The sequence below is a fragment of the Bubalus bubalis genome, chromosome 15 (assembly GCF_019923935.1).
Source record: "Bubalus bubalis isolate 160015118507 breed Murrah chromosome 15, NDDB_SH_1, whole genome shotgun sequence".
NCBI classification, from domain to species: domain Eukaryota; kingdom Metazoa; phylum Chordata; class Mammalia; order Artiodactyla; family Bovidae; genus Bubalus; species Bubalus bubalis.
Window position 1 is genome coordinate 11,699,971 of NC_059171.1, and position 7,063 is coordinate 11,707,033.

General features: G+C 43.5%; 1 long non-coding RNA gene across 1 annotated transcript in view; it reads right to left on the reverse strand.

Moving 5' to 3' along the window:
• The window catches only part of LOC102389632, a 28,993-nt gene extending 22,580 nt beyond the window's left edge, over positions 1-6,413 (reverse strand). The window contains exons 1-2 of the long non-coding RNA XR_327279.3: positions 6,084-6,413; positions 47-189 (exon numbers count right to left, since the gene is read on the reverse strand). This is a non-coding gene — a long non-coding RNA (uncharacterized LOC102389632). The remainder of the gene's footprint in view (positions 1-46; positions 190-6,083) is intronic.
• Between the last annotated feature and the right edge of the window lie 650 nt (positions 6,414-7,063).

Consider the following 7,063-nt stretch of genomic DNA (forward strand, 5'->3'; position numbering starts at 1 on the left):
TAAAGAGCACGTAGTAATAACGTGACTTGCCACTGTTGATACCGACCTTAATCACCGGGCTGAGGCGGTGTTTGTCGTGTCTCTCCTCTGTAAAGTTACCCTTTTTTCCCTCTTTGGAAGAAAGTCACCATGTGCTCTTTACACTTAAGATGTAGGTAGCTATCCTCCACATCTTTGAGGGCAGAATATCTACAAAAAAACATTTGGAATCCTCAGCATGGGAGATTTGTCTCTTCTCCATTTATTTATTTATTCCTTCCTTCCTCCAAGCATTTATTTATATCAGCATGAACGCGGGGATATTTACTTCTTAACATGAATTATAATCACTTTATTGCTCAAATTATCCCAGCTTTGGCCATTGGAATCTCTTTCAGTTGGCCCCTGTGTCCCTTTGACATAGCCCCTTCACCGTGCGGTTTTTGTTTTGTACCAATTTTTTCAGAGCAATATGCATAAAGATTAGTGTACATTAATGGTGCTATAGATATATTAATAATGCATAGTACACTGTCAAGCACACTTAAGTAAAATTACTGATACAACTTAGCTTCCCTGATAGCTCAGTTGGTAAAGAATCTGCCTGCAATGCAGGAGACCCTGGTTTGGCCACCTGATGTGAAGAACTGACTCACTGGAAAAGACCCTGATGCTGGAAACGATTGAAGGCAGGAACAGAAGTGGACGACAGAGGATGAGATGGTTGGATGGCATCGCCGACTCGGACATGAGTTTCAACAATCTCTGGGGGCTGGTGATGGACAGGGAGGCCTGGCATGCTGCAGTCCGAGGAGCTGCAAAGAGTCGGAAAGGACTGAGAGACTGAACTGAACTTAGCTAACAATAATAGCTCAACAACAACAATATTCTTTATTAAAATTCCAGCTTATTTTTTAAATTTTTCACGTTGGAAAACACTGACAGATTACTAAGAGCTAACCTCTGTGGAGTACTTACTATGTCAGCACTTCATCTACTGTTCCATTTAATCCTCACAATGACCCTATGGCTAAACCTTGAGGAATATTTAATATAAGATTAGTATTAACCTTATTTAATACAAGGCTTAGATTCACACTCTAGGAGTGAAGCACAGCACTTCTCAAAGTGGGGTTCCTGTACCAGCAGCATCAGTAACACCTGAGAATTTGTTATGAATGCATATTCTTGGCTGTCACTCCAGACCTCCTGAATCAGAAACTCTGGGGTAGGGTTTAGAAGGTTGTGTTTTAACATACCCTCTGGACAGACGATCCTCGTGGGCTACAGTCCATAGGTCGAAATGAGTCGAACTAGATTGAAGCAACTTGGCACATTCTGCACGCTAAGTGATTGTGAGTCAATTCTTGAGAAAATGATGGAGTCAGAATTTAATTCCAGGTGTTAGAACTCAGATTCCATTCAAGTCTGTGTGCTTTATCACTTAATAATATTTTCCCCTTAATTGCTAAGAAGAAAATCAGTTATAGGTGATTTCTATTTAAAAACTGGTGTTAAATGAGGTAGGATTCTGGGGTAGTTTCATTCTGTACTCTGGGCTTCTACTGCATGACCAAATAATTTTAAGTACTCAGTTCACCACTAGAGAGAGCCCCTATACCCCTCAAGTATGAGCGTGTCTAGTTCCTCAGTTGTGTCCAACTCTGCGACACCACAGATTGTATCCTTCCAAGCTCCTCTGTCCATGGGATTCTCCAGGCAAGAATACTGGAGTAGGCTGCCATCTTTACCTCCAGGGGATCTTCCCCACCCACGGATTGAACTCACATCTCCTATGTCTCCTTGCATGGGCAGACAGGTTCTTTACCACTGAGCCGCCTGGGAGGCATAAGTACTGAATCTTTAAAACAAAAAAATCACACACACAAAAAAAAACCCAAAATTTTACTGGAGAGAGATTTTATCTCTCTGCATCATCATTAAAACAATTTGCTTAAGCTTCTTAACATGGGACAGCTGCATTTTAAGTTATATTGCTTAGTCACTCAGTTGTGTCTGACTTTTTGCAACCCCACAGACTGGTTCCTCTGTCCACCAGGTTCCTCTGTCCATGGGATTCTCCAGACAAGAATACTGGAGTGGGTTGCCATTTCCTTCTCCAGGGGATCTTCCTGATCCAGGGATTGAACCCAGGTCTCCTGCATTGTAGGCAGATTCTTTACTGTCTGAGCTACAGGGAAGCCCATTTATTTAGGCATAAATACTAGCAAATAAATATATCATGGTTGGTCACTCAACATCTTTCTTCATTTCTAAAATGGGGCAAAAGCTTAGTGGAAGAGAATAACAAAATAACATAATTTAAATAAAATGATCTAATTCAAGCATCATCACCTCTAAAGTTCCATAGAAATGAGAATAGAAAAAAAATTGAATGATCCAGTTATGTGCATAGCTTTCCCTTTCCACCTTATGCAGAGAACTTAGGTTAAAGATTGGTAAATATAGCATCTGGTACATGGTGAGTTCTCAGTACGTAGGTCTGAATAAATGAGTAAATGGAGTTAATGTAACTCGTTGCCTTCACTGGACCTTTCTTAAGCCATCCCACATTGGAATTCATTCAACTTTACACAAAAAAAGATTGTGCTATTTTCACAATAAATATACAAATATCACATAGCAGTTTATGAGAAGTCAGGTTATACTGCTTGTAACCTGGAACAATAATACCGAGAGATTTTGGAATGCTATACCCAATGATGGATCCACATTCTGCTTATTCCAAACAAGAAAAGACATTCATTGACTATTTAGTAATTTATGTTTGTTTGTTTAGCAACTTTGCAAAAAAAAAAAAAAAAAGCATAATGAGAGGAGTGGGTCCTGGTACAGTGGAAAGAGAGGGAAGACAAAGGATTTAATTCCAACTTCCCTACTATCTTATCATGTGACTTTGGCTATGGCACTTGGCCTCCCCAAGTCCCCAGCTCCTCTTCTATGAAATGTGTCCTGGGATAAAATATAGCCTACAAGAAAGAAAGTGCCTCCAAACAGTGAAAGAGACTTGAGAACAATTGTGCTGATGCATGTTTCGAAATGTCTGTTGACAGAAGAGTAAGATCAAAGAGTCCAGATCTCAGGGGAAGAGTTCCTAGAACACATATGTTGGGTAGAGACTGAGAAAGTGCAGTTCAGTATATATTTGTTCAACAATTACTATACTATGTATGTGGCATCTGCCAAAAGATTTGAGTTACATGATGAATAAGATAGTCCCTGCCGCCATCAATATCTTCACACAGATACCAAGATAAGGACTATGATGATCAATCTGTGTCACTATGACTAAATTACAGGATGCCCACACATTTGGCCAAACATTATGCTGGGTGAGTTTGTAGGGGTGTTCCTGGACGGGCTTAACATTTGAATTGGTAGACTGAGTAAAATGGATTGCCTTCCCTAACATGAGTGGGTCTCATCCAACCAGTTAAAGACCTGACTAGAACAAAAAGGCTGAAGAAGAGGGAATTCCTCCTGCCTGACTGTATGGGCTGAGATTCGGGGTTTTTTTTCCCAGTCTTCAGACCCAGCCAGAAAATTGGCTCTTCTTGGGTCTTGAGCCTGACAGCATTCATACTGGAATTCATGCCATCAGCTCTCCTGGGTCTCCAGCTTATTGACTATGTATCTTGGGACATGGTCTCCATAAACATATGACCCAATTCTTTATAATAGAGCCATATATATGGCTTTCTCTGGAGAACCCTAATACAAGGACCAACCTCTTTAGCATGGCCAAATGCCCTACAAGACCTGGTCATACCTACTCTCCCACCATAAGGCACATCACCCACTTCCTCTGCTCTAGCCTCACTAGTTTTCTCCCACATCCTCACATGCATCATGCTTCCTCTGTCATGGGGTTTTCAATCACCCCTTTATTCATTAGCAAGCTCAACTAGTTATTGAGTTCCTACTATGAGCCAAAGGCTGTGGTGGCATGCTGCTGCTGCTGCTAAGTCACTTCAGTCGTGTCCGACTCTGTGCAACCCCATAGACGGCAGCCCACCAGGCTCCCCCGTCCCTGGGATTCTCCAGGCAAGAACACTGGAGTGGGTTGCCATTTCCTTCTCCAATGCATGAAAGTGAAAAGTGAAAGTGAAGTCGCTCATTCGTTTCTGACTCTTAGCAACCCCATGGACTGCAGCCTACCAGGCTCCTCCATCCATGGGATTTTCCAGGCAAGAGTACTGGAGTGGGGTGCCATTGCCTTCTCCTGTGGTGGCATAGGGAACATAATATAAACATGATAGCAAAGTGCTTGGTTTCATGGAGAATATATTCTAGTCATGGCAAATAACATACAAATAGGTTAACTTCAGAGAGTAGCACGCACCTCAAAGGAAACAAACAAAAAAGGAGGATATGAAAATAAGTAGGTGACCAGAGAGTCTCACTCTGTAGGTGCCTTTTAAGTAGAATTTTATATGATGAAAAGGGCTAGTCATATGGAGATGTAAGAAAGGAGTGTTCTAGGCAAAGAAAACAAAAACAAGACTGACTCTGAAATGAGTTTGATATATGCTAGGGATAGCACAATGGGGTGGTGAGAGGAGGGAGATGGGTAAGAGCAAGATACAGCCTTCATAGCCACTGTAAGAATTCAAAATTTTATTTTAAGCATACTGGGAGTGAGTCTTAGTCCACTGAGCTGCTATAGCAAAAATGCCACAAACTGGGTAGGATATAAAAAAACATAAATTTAAGTTCTGGAGGCTATGAAATCCAAGCACTGGCCTAGTCGGTGCCTGCTAAGAGCCTCTCCCTCATGGATGCTGTCTTCTCAGTGTACAGAAGGAGACAGGGTAGCTCTTCAGAGTCTCTTTTGTCAGAGCACTAACCCCATTCATAAGGCCTTTGCCCTCATTACCTAAGCACCTTCCAAAGACCCTACATCCTTATATCATCACCTTAGAGGGTAGGATTTCAACAAATGAATTTTGGGGAGACACAAACATTCGGACCCATCCAGTATAGGCTTTGAGAGGTTGGCACTATCCAACCCACACTTTTTATTTTGCATTGCCGTGTGTGACTATAGACACAGAGAGATCAGTGGGGATGGTTTGCATTAAAGGTGGATGATGACAGGAACTTGGATAATGGTGATGTAGAAATGAAGGAGTGGTTCAGGATACAATTTGGAGGTAGAACAGATGAGAACTGCCAGTGGGGAAAAGAAAGGATGACTTCTGGGTTTTTGACTTGAACAGCTGGAGGGTGGTACCATTTTCTGAAACATGGAAGTTGAGGTCGAAATGGGAAGTGGGAAAGGGGGTGGGGGTGGGTATTTGCCTATATCCTCTCTCTGGACTGTCTTTCTCTCTCTCTTCAACTAGTTACCCCCTTTCCAATCTTTGGATCTCAGCTTGTCATTTTAGCAATGTAGTCCTTTTCCCCAATCGTTCAAAACAAACTTCTATATTCAGTATATGCTTGCTTGGTATCCTGTACTTTTTCTTAGTTCTTGTGTCACATTGCAAAAGTGGCCCCTAACACATTGTATTTATTGCCCCTACTAACAGCCTTCCCATCAGAACACTTGGGCATGAGACCATCCTAGATTATCCAACCATGAGCAGACCCACCAGCTGACCATAAAGGTATGAAAGAGCCCAGCTGAGCAGACTCAAAAGTAGAACCACCCAACCTACTCACAGTATTCTGAGTTAGCCAAAGGACTGCTGTAAGCCACTAGGTTTCGTAGTGAGTTGCTACATACAAAAACTGCATACAACAGTTGCAGTCTTACATGTTACAATGTTATGGTGCAATCTTAGTTGCAATCTTACATACATGCATCTGTTTGATTAGTCTGTCCCTTGGAGGAGACTGTGGGCTCTGTTATTCCCGTTTTCAGTTACCACGCCATGTTCAGAGCCGGAATAATATCTGAAACACATCAGGTATTCAATGGACAACTTGCTGAATGAATGCAGGGGGAGAAGAGAGGCATACTTCGTAACAGGAGAGAAGAAAAGTTCCGTAAAAAAGGTAACAAAAGACTGGGGACATCCCTCTGCTCAAAACGAACTTTTATCAGCACATATTGCTGAGGATTACAAGACCAAGATTACCTTTCCTCTGCGTCCAAGAGCTCCAAGTCTAAACTAGCAGACAGCACAAAGTCAACGGAATATACCGCCCTGGAAGGGGCTCTAACGCTGCCTGCAAGACGGACGTGTCCACGTTGTCACAGGAGGGTTCTTGAAAGACAGAGAGCCGAGATTTAGTCTCCTAGTGTTTATTTGGACGAGGAGCACAAGCGAAGGCCAAGGACATGGGGTTTTGTTTGTTCAGTTCAGTTCCGTCACTCAGTTGTGTCCGACTCTTTGAGACCCCATGGACTGCAGCACGCCAGGCTTCCCTGTCCATCACCAAGTTTCAGAGCTTGCTCAAACTCATGTCCATCTAGTCTGTGATGCCATCCAACCATCTCACCCTCTGTCCCCCCCTTCTCCTCCCGCCTTCAATCTTTCCCAGCATCAAGGGTCTTTCCTAATGAGTCAGTTCTTCGCATCAGGTGGCCGCCAGAGTACTGGAGTTTCAGCATCAGCTGCAGCTTCAGCATCAGTCCTTCCAATGAATATTGAGGACGGATCTCCTTGCTGTCCAAGTGACTCTCAAGAGTCTTCTCCAACACCACAGTTTGTTATCTCGGGGTATATTGCTAAGGTCTGTTTGTCTCTTCATTAAACCCTAAGGCCCTTTAGGGCAGGTGGGGTGTGAGGGGCGGATTCTTATCTTTGTATTGATTATTATTCCCAGGGTGGAACATTGTCTTTTCCACAAAAGCAGCTCAGTAAACATTTGCTGAAGAAATGAACAGGGCGGAAAGCGCTGCTCCTTGCAAGAGCCTCCACTTTCGGACTTTCGGCCTCCACACGGAGACGTGGACAAGCGGAGCGCAGGTTCTACGACTCAGCCGAAACCCGCCCCACCGGCGTTCGGTTCATCTCCCTCCTCGTTACCGGGTGACCGGCTGTGCTCCCGGCCCAGAGTGCGGAGACAGAGGCGGAAGTTTGGTGGCGGGGCGCCTCAGGAGGGGCAGAGGCCC